General features: G+C 43.1%; 1 protein-coding gene across 5 annotated transcripts in view; it reads left to right on the top strand.

The window, feature by feature from the left end:
* The first annotated feature begins 453 nt into the window (after positions 1-453).
* The window catches only part of SNCAIP (synuclein alpha interacting protein), a 93,313-nt gene continuing 80,188 nt past the window's right edge, over positions 454-13,578 (top strand). For 3 of the 5 annotated variants that reach the window (XM_065045320.1, XM_065045317.1, XM_065045319.1), the window contains exon 1: positions 677-814. The gene's annotated coding sequence lies outside the window, so the exon portion shown is untranslated. Of the gene's footprint in view, positions 583-676; positions 815-13,578 lie in introns of those variants that run through there. The other 2 variants (XM_065045318.1, XM_065045321.1) reach the window with 2 other exon arrangements.

Genomic DNA, 13,578 nt, shown 5'->3' with positions numbered 1-13,578 from the left:
CGTGAACCAGAGGGAAGCAGCGACGCTTTCCAGGTTTTATAGCAGACCACCACCAACAACAAAAAACCAACCAAACAAAAACATACACAGAAAAAAAGAAAGCCAAACCCATCAAGTTTTTATTTTAAACAGATGTGAGTTGACTGAGCTCAATATTTTCAGGCATTTTTAGTGCAGCACAGTGCCACGCGCTTAGCATTTGACTCGAAGGCGCAGCGTTTTCAGATGCCGCGGGCATCGCTCTACACGTGCGTGACACCCGCCTGGGCGCTGCCCGCCAGCCCGGGGCGGGAGCGGGCACCCAGCGCCGGCCGCGCTTGTCCCGGAGCTCCCAGCGGGGCAGTGCTGTCCCCGCGGCGCCCCTGCCAGTCCTCCCCACGCCGGCAGCCGCGGCCCCAGCGCCTCCGCCAGGGCCTCTCCGCCCGCCCCGGGGGGGTACCCCCGGTACCGCCCGCTCCCCCCCCCGCCCCGCGCCGCCGCCGGTCACGTGGCAGCGCCCCCCGCGCCCCCAGATCGCGGCGGCATTGTGACGCAGCAGGCCTCCGCCGCGGCGGCGGGAGGAGGCGCGGCGCGGCGCGGCGGGTGAGTGCCGCCCCCGGGAGCGCGCCGCCGGGCGGCCGCTGGCCGGTGGAAGGGCCGGGGCGGAGCGCGGAGCGCGGGGCGGCGGGAGCCGGGCCGCTGCCGGAGCGCTGCCTGCACCGGCGGGGAGTGGCGGGGGGCGGCAGCCGAGAGGCGGCACCTGGGTCCTTCCCCCGTCTCCATCACCCCGCGGCTGCCGTGAAACTGCCGCGGCCGAGCGGAGCGGAGGGGAGAGGTGAGGCGAGGAGGAGCGGAGCGGGCGGGAGGCTTTGTTGCCGCCGGCAGCGCTGTCTGCCCGGCGCGACGGGAGGGGACGCGGAGACGGGCCTGGGGTCCCCCGCGGCAACGCGGTGGCGAGGGGGGCTTGCGGATAGCGCTGGAGGCGCCCGTTGCGGCTGCGGGCTTCTCTCCTCCGGGCTGTCCGCGGGGGGCGCGGGACCGGGGGTGCCCGGGGGGCGGGCGCGGAGCGGAGCGGGGGCGGCGAGCTCCGGCCCCCGCCAGCCCGCCCCGGGGAAGTGCTTTCCGCATGAAATCACGGCTGAGCGCGGGGGGTTTTATTGGGGCTGAGCACATACGTGATGTCAGCTCTGCGAAGTGCCGCTGCAAAGCCCCTTGCAGCGCAATGAAACCCGCTGACACTCGAAGCCGACGCAAATCTTCTACTCTGTTCGGAACCGGGCGTCCCTGGTGGGGGACACAGCCTTCAGCACCTTCCTGTCCCACCGGGACATGCCAAATCTGGAAGAAAATCAAGTACGAGTTGCATGTTTGCAGTTGTGGGGAAGCAAATGCAAAGTCGTCGTGTGGAAAAAGTGTGCCTTGGCTTACACTTGGGTCAGTCCAAGCTCGTGGTTTTTTGCAGCACTAGGGATCAAACCTTTTTCATACCCATATTGCTGAGCGTTTTTATGTGAGCAAATGCAGTTTATATGAAGAAGAGCTTGAGAATCAGGTCCTGATGGTACTGGATACAAACTAGCTCCTCAATAGTCTCAGTCTTCTTTATCAGTGTTACCACCTCATGGCACTTGCAATGGTAGGCTTAAAGCCACAGCTCTTAGGGAGATATTAGTCACAACTGCTTCTCAAAAAGCCTTTCCACCCCAAAACCGACCAAAAAAACTGCTAGTGCTTGTGGTTCCATAGAAAATTTTGGAAGTGTGGCCTCTTTGTATGCGTCCACGATCCAGCCACAAAAGGTAACAAAAAAAGTTTTTAAAAAATTATTCTGAGGCACGTTGCTGGTGTGTTGGACCCTTTTGTGATATTTAAATGACTGAAGAAAGGGATACAATGATAGTACAGGAATATCAGAATTACTTTGTATCTTATGCAAATAGCTCTGATCCTGAAGCCAGGAACTGTGTAGAACGATGTGCCTGTATATAAGCCTCGTGCAGCATGCTATAGCAGACTTTTATAGTGCCCTGCCCTTGCTGAATTTAATAAGTACATGTACTGCATGAGCTCCCAATGAGCCATAAATCATGTGACCTCTTGTCTTACTACAACACATAAACATGAGCTTTTTCACCTTAAAATGCTCTGCAACTAGATCACAGGCTGTCCAGTGAACATAGTAAGCCTCTTCTCCATACTGCTAAACCCGTGAGTATGCCTGGCACCATACTGGAGCCATATTTTGAAGATTTTGTACCCAAGCTGGAAACCTGGTCTTGAGAGCAGACTTGCAAAGTTGCTCAAGAGGGAGTTCAAATACAGTGAGAATGGGTTATCATGTGAATAAAGCAATTAGAATTGAACCTGTCCAGTTGTCAAGAAGAAACTTGCCTCACCATTGTAGTTACAGTTCCAAAATCATGTGGTAGATTTTCCTTTAGGTATTCCTTCAGTTAAGACAGAGGCATAGCACTCGTGCCTTGACTGAAAAGTTTTCCTTTGTAATATTTCATCTCAGCATATTTTTGTGTGTTAAAGACTGACTTAGGCAAACCGACTGTTCCACTTCACTCAGCTACTAATGGCATCTTAAACCAGCAGCTCAGTCATTTTTCAGACCTTCGTGGTTTCTGGTCTGTGTCACTGACTCAGTGTGCTGCAGAAAGCATATGTGGGTTGTAGGTTGTTGAAAAAGTGGGTGAAATAGAATTATATCTGAGGAAGAGGACAGGGAAAAACTATCTCAAATTCCAAGGAGCCTGTAAGAGATCAGCTTGTTAAAAAAATCTCCTTGTTTGAGCAAGTAGTCCAGTGTGGAGATGGTTAATCTTTCACAAAAGGAAGTCCTATAGAAGATAGTTAATTATAGTGGATAGAGACTACTCCTTAATGTTTAGGGTTGTTTTGTTTTGGTTGAGTTTTTATGTGTTTTTGTTGGTTTTGATTTTGTTTGTTTGTTTGCTTGCTTGCTTTTTTCTGTAATGACAGTAACATGGTAAGTAAGTATGATGTGATTTCTTTGGGGCCAGCTTCTGTGTTTACAAAGAGCTGCATGTAAAAGGTGGGCTGGTTGGACAAGGTGATTGTGGTACCTTTAGAGATGCAGTCCTTTCTCTGAGTACTCTGAATAAGGGATAGGTCATTTTGCATTGATTTTTTTCATGATTGGGAAACCATAGTCCCAAATATCTATGTACTTTGTAGCCATTTTTTGACAAGGCATCAGCAGAGATTCAAGAAACTAGGAAGTACTTCTTACTGCTGATTTGCTTCCCAGTTGTCCAGTCTTGCTGGGAGCTGAAACCTGTCCCCATGAGAACTCCATAGGTCTTCTTCCCACACGTACCTGAGGTGGGGTGCCACTTGCAGTGGTACAGCGCTTTATCTCACACAGTCGTCTTCTAGGATGTTCCAGGACCCCGTTGTTTCTACACCAGCAGCAGCTCCATCCTGCTTGGACACTTGCCTGATTAGAACCAGGAAGGGGAAAGCGTGACAGCCCTGCTGCAGCCGCTCTAGTTTGTGTCCTCTGAAATGGAGCCATGTGGCTAGTGCTGCCTTCATGCTGTGATAAGATGCCATCAAGAAAAGGGAGCAAATAGCCAGAGGCAGCCTGGAGGGGGGGAATCAACCGTCACAGACAGCAGCACAAAAGTTGTGTTAGCAATAGTGCAGTGATGTTGGTACTAGTAATTATGGCATTATTTGATGTCGTGTATGCATGGAGTGGTGATGCTGCACCTCACAGGCACAAAGGCCAGTAGTTCCAGCAGCCTTTGTGGGATGCAGCATGTTGTGTCCCCTCACCAGGTTTTAACCATTTCAGCTGACTAGATGGGATGTGCACCAGGGCTTTATTTCCACCCCTGTCTGTCTCTAGTCACCTGCATGAAGCTCCAGAAGCAACCCATGAATCACAAACATGGTTACAGGAGCAAGGAGGGGAAGAGAAGGGAACAATTACCATTTTTGTTTTAGTTTTATTACAATAAACATACATCTTTTTCAGGTTACAGTTGAAGGTAAAATGCCAGATGGAGAATATCCTCATCCTTCATGCAGCCATGTTAATTAATGCTAAGTAAAATAAAGTTCATATTTTTTAGGTGAAAGTCTATGTAAGGAACCTATTTGCCAGTGCTTTATATTACATAGAAAATACAGTGGTTTTGTACAGTTCAAATGTATATGTACATTGTCAAGACAAAATATATGCTAAAATTTGAGAAGTATTGGATTTTGGAAAGGCAAGTAGTTGTTCTTTTCAGCTGTTGTCAGAATAGGACCATAATTAAACTAAAGGAAATAATGCTTAGATAATTGGCAAGAGGACTTGGAGGAGCACTGTGTATGTGCTTTTCTCTTTTTCTGGCAGATCTGTCTGTTTCTCAAAGGAGGCAGAGAAGATAGGCTTACATGGAGCAGGTGCATAGTAAACACAAGGGAATTGCTCTTTAAATGCAAATGTGTTTGTATGATAGATTTATATGCACAGTGGAACTATTGGAAACAAGAAAACAGAACATATGCATCAGATACTTCATTGATTTAAGATCCCAAGAGAGTTTTTAACTGAGAGGGAAAAGGTAATTAATTAATTATTGTTGCAGAAATATCACCTGCTGCTTACCTGTCTAAGGTGGAACTGTAATTTCATCTTCTGAGATAAAGCTCCAAGTGATTGAGGTCTGAAGTTCTTAGAGGTATCAAAGAGAAGTACAATTCAGCTATCTTAGTCTGGCAGTTGGGGCAGTCCTTCATTAGATGTATTTTCTTGTATGTTAAGGAGCATTTAGAAAAGCTTATTTTGAATATGAATGTGGTTGATTTTCATTTTACCAAAAAAAAAAAAAAAAAAAAGAGTAACACTTGAAAGTATTTTTCTGGTTAAAATGTAGCATTAAGTTTGTAAAGTTTACTTGTAAGCATTTCCTTTTCAGTTCCATTTCCTCCCCAGTTCTTGTTTCCAGTCAAACTGCTGGCATTATTTTTCTTTGTTTATACTGGAGAAAAAGGCATTGTCTCACTTATCTTTTAAACTTAATGCAGTGTATTACATGACCTCTCCTTGTGTATAAATCCTCCCCACTCTCCTGCCATCTGTTTTATTGTTACTGTATCAATCTGGAACTTACCATTTAAAATGAAATTCTAATCAGGAACTTAACACTTCCCTTCAACCCCCCCATTGTAGCAAACTTGTTTACATCTGTGAGTAAAAACCAGGCTGTGCTGCATAGCTTTCTCACATGTGCATTACAAGGGTATGTGCATGATTATGATTTGAAGCTGTACTGCTCTGCTGGTTATTCATCCATGTAGTTCTTTTGCAGGATCTGGCCATACTGACTGGCATTTCTTTTAAGAAATAGGAAATACCTTTAACTCTCCAGACTAACAATATGTAACTGATTACATGTTTACACTTGCATGTGCATATCTGATGTTCTCTTTTCCTAAAATACAACTGTAAATATTCTGCCTTTTGTATGCTACATTGTCAGTTCCAGTTGAGTCATAGTAGTAAATTTATGAAGAGCTCTAGAATTGCTTTTGAATTGGCATAAGGTTTTAAATATTGAAGTTATCAGCATGGTGAGAGATTTATTTGAATATTTGTAAATGCTGTGTCCAAGATGTTTTATTAATAAAAAACAATCAACCAACCAACCAAACAAGATAATGCAAAACAAAGCTGGGAAATATCATGTGCACAGAAGCAGAAGAGTGCTAGCAAGGTAAATAAACTGCAAGTCACATTCCATGACCCACACTTCTGTTGTGTTCCATCCATGTATACTCATTTTTACTCTTGTACATTGAGAGAATCTTAAGGCATTAGCCCCTAGTTATTTTAAATATTGGGCTATTATCATTTTGCAAACTCATATGTTGAGCACTGGATAAAATACAATATTTGTGCTGGTTGCTAGGACATGGGCAAACACTTACCTTGAGTTACAGAATGGAATCACCAGGAAATTGAGTTAAACTTGCATCATTAATTAGTTGATTTTCATTAACCTAAACCAGATCTTAAACAAGAGGTAAAGGAATTTATGGTGGCTAAATGTGAGCAATTTTGAATAAATACTGTAATCTTAAACTCTATGTGATCTTAAGCTTCTTATCTACAGAGTCGTAGTTACCTGTGCCACATGACTAACATTGTTCATGTTTAAGTTAATGGGCATCCTTGTGGCAGATGTGAATGGAGTGAGGCACTGTAGCTATGGAACAAGCAGTAGGTTAGAGAAAGGAGGATTTGACTTTTCACTATCCGTTCGAATATGATACATTCTACATCTTGATGCGATATTTGCTTAAAATAATTTGATAGCATAATTTTTAGGTGGCTGAGTTTGTATTCCTCTATATATGTCTTTGTATTAGTTTTGTCTTCTGGTTGTGATTTAGCAAAATGAGCACAGAAATTCCCTGGAGCAAATAATTCATATGCAGACAGTTTAAGAACTTCCTTATGTCCCTGTGGTCACTTGCTGGACAAATGGTGGTAAGTCATCCTTGCAAGGGTGTAGTGTCTGTAGTAATCTGTAGTTCATAGCTAGCAGAAGATGTAGCATTGCAGCTGTACAGCAAACCACCGTTTGAGAGGAGGAGGTCTTGAATTTGAAGGACTTCATCAGCTCCTGGGTTTCCGTATAACAGTGAGTTCTGCCTCTGGTAGCAGCAGTAGTAGATGAAGGCGTTGTTGGTATCTTGATATTATTGTGAAATATCTGGCCTTGAAACAGTAGATAACTAATGTGTCTTCTTAGCTTAAGGCTTTGGTGTCTGGTGTTGGTATTTCATAGAGGAGAATGAGTGCCATTTACACGTAACACGGTTGCCTCCAGCTGCCTGTAGAGTGTCTCTTCATTAGACAATAAAGCTGAGTGAGTAGCTGTACCTGAAGGGCCAGGTTAATCCAGCCTGACTCTGTGAATCCTCACAGTTGAGGCCAACCAGCATATGTGTTACGCTGTCCTTCAGGAGCACAAGGGAAGAAGGTTGTTTAGGGGGAGGAATTAACCCAGCTAATACAATTCAGCAAAATGGACATTCTCTCCAGCATGCTTTCCTCATCAGGTCTCATATGCTTTATGGTATGTTCCCAGGCTTTGCTTTTTGCAAATGCAGTTTTCAGATGAACATATCTACAGTAGCACTATTTCTGGATGTGTCTACACTGTAGTTGAGTAGTGTGATTGCAGGATATGCAGACAGATCTGTACTAGCTTTGATCTATATGTGATCTGAAGACATGCCAGTCTAAGGCTTAAGAGAGGGCTGTCCAAGCCTTCTGGACAGGTTGTTAAGCCACGCTGAAGTCTGCTTTTGTCTGTCTTCACTGCTATTTTTGACTATGCTATCTAGATTAGCGCTACTGTGGATACTCCTACACATGCTGACATAGATTCATGACTGCATGTCCACTACTTCACTACAAAGTTGTCAGTGGATACTCCGCATCTGGGTGCATGTCCCTTATTCTTTGTATTGAGACAGTCCAGTTTTCTTTTCCACTGAGTTTAGTTGTTTGTTTCACAATTTAATTCCCCTCTGTAAGGAATTATAGAAAGGGCAACGGAGTGTAGGGGAGACTTCCGGCAATTTTCCACTCCAAAAATTCATTTTATAATCTCTGTTCCAAGTTCGATTGTTAAGCTCAGCCATAAAGAACCTTCAGATCCAGGCCACAAGTTTTTGCAAGTGTTAAAATCTAGATGAGAGACCACATTGACAGAGCAATGTTAGCAAGTTAGCATTTTAAAATGTTCTTTATGAAAGCACTGAATCTAGAGCAGAATTATGTGGAGGGGGGAAGTGAAATTATATGAAACATTAGCAATGAAAGTAGGGTAATTATACATAAAACATGTTCTAACTTTATTAAAAGGATTTGAATGTATTTTAAGAGAAGTAATATGTATGGGGTTTGAACATTTCAAGGAAGAGTCCTGCACTGCTGAGGGTTTCTTTTTGGTTTCGTTGTTTGTTTGTTGTGTGGGGTTATGGTTTGTTTGTTCTATTGTTTGTTTGTTTTCTTATTGAAGTAATAAGGGTTATTTTTGCTTTGTCAGTCAGATTAATTGTTAAGTTACTCCACACTCTTTTCAATAAGGTGTGCTTCTAATTAAGTTACCATATTATAAGAGTGAAGTCTGACAAGAAGTATACTTGTACATGCAGAAAACAGCAAAACTGATCTGTGTCTGAGGATATAGTGCAAAAAGATATGCTGAGTATCCAGTTCTTTAACTGTGACATTTTCATGCTATTTAATGAAGACAAGGGAGAAAACGTGTCTTGAAAATTGAAGTTAAGACATAAAAAGATGAATTAATGCAAATTTTTTTTCATGCCACAGAAATATTTCACATAAAAGCATGTACTGTCAAACAAAGAGGAATACAAAATAGACTAAAAAGACATATGATTCTGTGACATAAGACATGCTGTAGAGGAGTAAGGTGAAGCTGAGCTTTTCAGTCTGGTAGAATGTTGCAGCTTACTTATGCCAAGAAAATGTTTTGTTTCTAGATAAATGATTGAACTGAAATAAATAAAATATTTCTTCATCTCTCCTTAAACAGTTCTTTGAGAAAATTATTTCTTACTACTGTCGCTGACACCTTTCAGAGGAAAAAAGAACAACTTTGGTTCACTGTATGGAGCTCAAGAATGTAAGCACACACCAGCTGAGCCTGGTTCTAGCAACACATTGTCTTGAATAAATTATCTAACTTTTTTTACTCATCCACCTATAAAATGAGAAGAAAATATATTAGGGAACTTCAGTAGCAGAATTGTCAATACCAACATCTTTTTGTGATATGGAGATCTAAGAGTGCCTAATAATTTTCATTATGAAAAAGGAACATAATTTTCTTGAACAGTTCCAGCACCTTCACAGTTTGAAGGTTCTAGAGGCTGAGTGTATCTCCCGTGGTGTACTTAGTCTTCCTAAGGCCCCTCAGCGGTCCTGCATAATGCTAGGGGAGCCCTCCTACAGGACTGTGCTCTACAGATAGCTCATCATGTACCAGAAGTGGAGAACATGGTGTCTTATTTAGCTTGAAGCTCCTTGGGAAAAAAGAAAAGGCCAAAAAAAAAAAAAAAAAAAAGACATAATTGGAAATTATATGCGTAGTTAGAAGATCTGTGTCTGTGTTGGTTATGAAGTTGAGTACCTTTAAATTAAAAAAAAATGGGAGAGCCACTTTGTGCTGTCCTCACTCTTCCCCTTTTTGCCGGATTGCATGGTGGTCAGGGACATTTAACAAATATCTGTGTTTCGTTTGCTGATAGAGCTGGAAAGCACATAGATAACAGGGTTTAGAAGCAATGCAGAGGATCTGGTTACACAGGACATGGAAAAGGTGGAAGTACTTAATACCTTTTTTGCCTCAGTCTTTACTAGCAAGACTGGCCTTTAATGGCAAGAGGCTGGAGCAAGGAAGACATATCCTTGGTGGAAGAGGACCAGGACAGGGAATACTGCAGCAATCTGGACATATGTAAATCCATGGGCCCTTGTGGGGTGCACCCATGAGTGCTGAGGGAGCTGGAAGATGTCATTGTGAGGCCATTCTTAATGGTCTGTTCAATCATGGTGACTGGGAGAAGTACCTGAAGACTGGAGGAAAGCAAATGTCACCCCCATCTTCAAGGAGGCCAAGAAAGAGGACCCAGAGACCTACAGGCTGGTCAACCTCACCTTGATCCCTGGGAAGATGCTGGAGCAGCTAGTCCTGGAAACTATTTCCAGGCACATGAACAACAAGAAAATCATCAGTAGTAGTTACCATGGTGGGGGGGTGTGAGACAGATAAGTCATGCTTGACCAACTCAGTAAACTTCTATGATGAAATATCTACCTTGGCAGATGAGGGGAGGGCAGTGGATGGTGTCTACCTAGGCTTCAGTGAGGCTTTTGACACTGTCTCCCATAAGATCCTCACAGAGAAGCTTTTTATGTGTGGGCTGGATGTGCAGGCAGTGAGGTGGATCAAAAACTGGCTGTATGACCAGGTCCAGAGGGTCATGACCAGTGGAATAAAGTGTACTTGGAAGCCAGTGACTAGCAGCGTACCCCAGGAGTCAAATCTGGGTCCAGTTCTGTTTAACATCATCATTAATGATCTAGATGATGGGGCAGAGTACACTCTCATCAAGTCTGCAGGTGACACAAAACTGGGAGGAGTGGCTGATATGCCAGAGGGTCATGCTGCCAGCTGACAGAACCTCAGCAGGCTGGAGAACTCGGCCAACAGTAACCTCAAGTTACTGCACTGGAGTGCAAAGTCCTGCACCTGGGAACGATCAGCCCCATGCAGCAATATATACTGGAGGCCACCAAGCTGGAAAACAGCTTGGCAGAAAAGTGCCTGGACATCCTGGTGGACACCAGTTTGAAATGAGTCAGCACCGTACCCTTTGGGAAAGGCAGTGAATGTTGTCCTGGGCTGCACTGGACAGAGTATGTCTAGCATGTTGAGGTAGCTGATCCTTTTTTTCTGCTCAACAGTGAAGAGACCACATGTGGAGTACTCTGTCCAGCACTGGCTTCCCCTGTATGAGAGAGACAAGGACTCTGGTGAGGACCAGTGATGAATGGTGTTCCTTAGGGATCAGTACTGGGATCAGTGCTGTTTAACATCTTTGTCAGTGTCATGGATGGTGGGAGTGAGTGCATCCTCAGCAAATTTATTGATGACACCAAGCTGTGTGGTGCAGTTGACACGCTGGAGGGAACGGATGCCTTGGAACCTTGATAAGGTGGAGAGGTGGGCCTGTGTGAACCTTATCAAGTTCAATAAGGTCAAGTACAAGGTCCTGCACATGGTTCAGGGCAATTCCAAGCACAGATACAGGCTGGATGGAAATGGAGCAGAACATCCTTGAGGAGAAGGACTTGGTGTTGTAGGTTGATGAGAAGCTTAACATGTCCCAGCAATGTGTGCTTGTAGCCGAGAAAGTCAACTGTATCTTGAGCTGTATCAAAAGTAGTGTGGCCAGGAGGTCGATGGAGGTGATTCTGCCCCTCTACTCTGTTATCATGAGACCCCACCTGGAGTACTACATCCAGCTCTGGGACCCCTTATATAAGAGGGACATGGACCTGTTGGAGTGAGTCCAGAGGATGGCCGTGAAGGTGATCAGAGGGATGGAACACCTCTCCTATGAAGATGGGCCAAGAGAGCTAGGGTTGTTCAGCCTGGAGAAGAGAAGGCTTTGGGGAGACCTTAAGCAGCCATCCAGTACCTAAAGGGGATTGTGCTGGTTTGGCTGAAATTGAGTTAATATTCCCTGTAGTTAGAATTTTTTCTTCTTCAATGATAACTTGGCTGTCATCAGAGAATCCAAGGACTTCTTCAGCTGTCCAGTTGGAAGTGCAGATTGGTATGAGGGAGGCACGCACAGTACAGTGCCTAAGACTGACAACCAGATTGGTCAGTGAAGTATTCCCTACCATGAGCATTATACTTGGTATATAATTGGAGTTGGCTTTTCCATCTGCTTAGTTCGGGTTTTCCAGTTCATTAATTCAGTTTGGAAGTCCTGTTCCATTGGGAGTTCAGTGTTAGTTTGGCCTCTTGCCATTCTGCCATTTCAAAGTTGGCCCCTCTGCCTTTTGCCTTATTGCTCTCTCACTAGGATCAGCTATTTGGGACCAGAGTGCTCTCGTCTCTGGGACTGGCTATTTCAGTGCAACTGGAATTTCATGAGGGATTGCATTGAGTATGTTTGATTTAATTGTTCTGAATTCATTTATATTAGTATTAGTACTAGTAATAAATTATTATTATTATTTTGTTGTCTTATTAAACTGTTTTTATCTCAACCCATGGGTTTCTCCCTTCCCTTTTGTTTCTCTCCTGTATCTCACACAGGGTTGGGGGGGAGTGAGTGAATGGCTGTCATAGTCTTAGATGCTAGCAGGGGTTAAACTATGTTAGTCTGTGGCTTCCCATAAGTTCCATTGTATCTGTTTCCAATTTTTGGATGGGGATAATAATGCTTTCTTATCTTGTGATGGAGATTGTAAATGCATTAATGAATGCTTGAAAAAGCTTGAAAAAGCAATAGAGACGTGTATGATCTTCCATTTGCTATAGGGTTTAGACAGACTGGAAAAAATAAGCTAAGTGCTGGAAGGGGGAAAACAAGAAGTGGAAATAGCCACCTGGTATTTCTGAGTAGTTTTGTTTGTGCCCTGCATGGGGTAGATATCCTTTTGTAAAACATTAAATTGTGATTCTTCAGTTAGACTCTATCACAACCAGTACAACTGAATGAGTGTCCCCATGTGTAAATTTTGTAACATTGTAGTTTTTGAGGTAGTGAGGTTTATTTCTTCAACAGTTTCAAAAATGTAATTCAATTTTTTAAAGGGTTTTAGGAATCTCTGAAAGAGCACCTTACAGAATTGCAGCTTAAAATAATATTACTACTTCTATGGTTGGCATTTCTGCCATCTTATCCCACCCTGTTGTTAGACCACTAATATGTGTACAACTGAGCAGTAATATTGGGTTGGATCTGCTGCCCATATTATTTAAAATAAATAGTATTGAATAGCAGTAGTCTACATAGGATCGCATTGTATAGCTGCAGAAATGCAGTTGCAGTCTATTTCAAATTTCTCAAATGAAAAAATATTGACAATTTCAGAAGACTGCATTTGGATCTCAGGCACATAGATGTCTCTCAAGAATAATTTACCTGTTCTTCACTGAATTTTCCAGTTTCCATCAAACTAATTGAGATAGAAAGTTCTTGTTGAAATTTACAGTAGTTGACACTGCTAAACTTCTAAGAATTTTTGCAAACAGCATCAGGCTATGTTTAGGGAATAAGGTGTGAAAAATTGTCAAGTTTTTGTCCTTTCTTCAATTTAATTTTATAAAAATAAAAATATTTGCATAGATGTTAATGGTCAAATTCTATTGCTAATTATGAGACAAGTTAATACTTGTGGTATTTACTTGTGGTAAAGTTGTCAAGTGCTTTTTAACAGTATTTGTTTGCTTTAAAACTAAATACCTGTATTATATGCATTCATTGAGTAGTTTCAGATGAAAATGAGCTGGTTTGAATGACAAGGAGAGTGAGTTCTTGTGAGTTTTTGAGTTCAAGATTTGTTGTTTTGGTCAATGGCCACAAAAGGAGCAGATATATGCTCTTTGTGGTGTGCCCTGCCTAAGGATGACTCATGCACCAAATGGAAGTGTAGTGCTGTTTACTCACTGGTGCCCTAGATCCTGACCATGAGTGTAACCTGCTTTGCATCAATGGGAAGTTTCACTTTGAAATTTGGGGTATTACAAAAGTTTGTTTGGGTTTAGACATTGAATATCCTAGTGAATTTCAGCATACAAAGGATGGGACAGTAGAGTTGATTGTTCAAAAGTTTGTTTGTTGGTTTGTTTGTTTGTTTGTTGTGGGTTTGTTGTTGTTGTTTAAAAAGGATGCAGTTGAAGGACAGGATAGGAAAGTGGTTTGGCCCCTGTTGCAGAGAAAATAGGCATTCCACACACGTGCACAGACTTCACACAAATGGTAGATACACTTGACATACTGTGACCCTTGCAG

This window comes from Columba livia, chromosome Z, assembly GCF_036013475.1.
Source record: "Columba livia isolate bColLiv1 breed racing homer chromosome Z, bColLiv1.pat.W.v2, whole genome shotgun sequence".
NCBI lineage: Eukaryota > Metazoa > Chordata > Aves > Columbiformes > Columbidae > Columba > Columba livia.
This window is presented reverse-complemented; position numbering and strand designations above follow the sequence as displayed.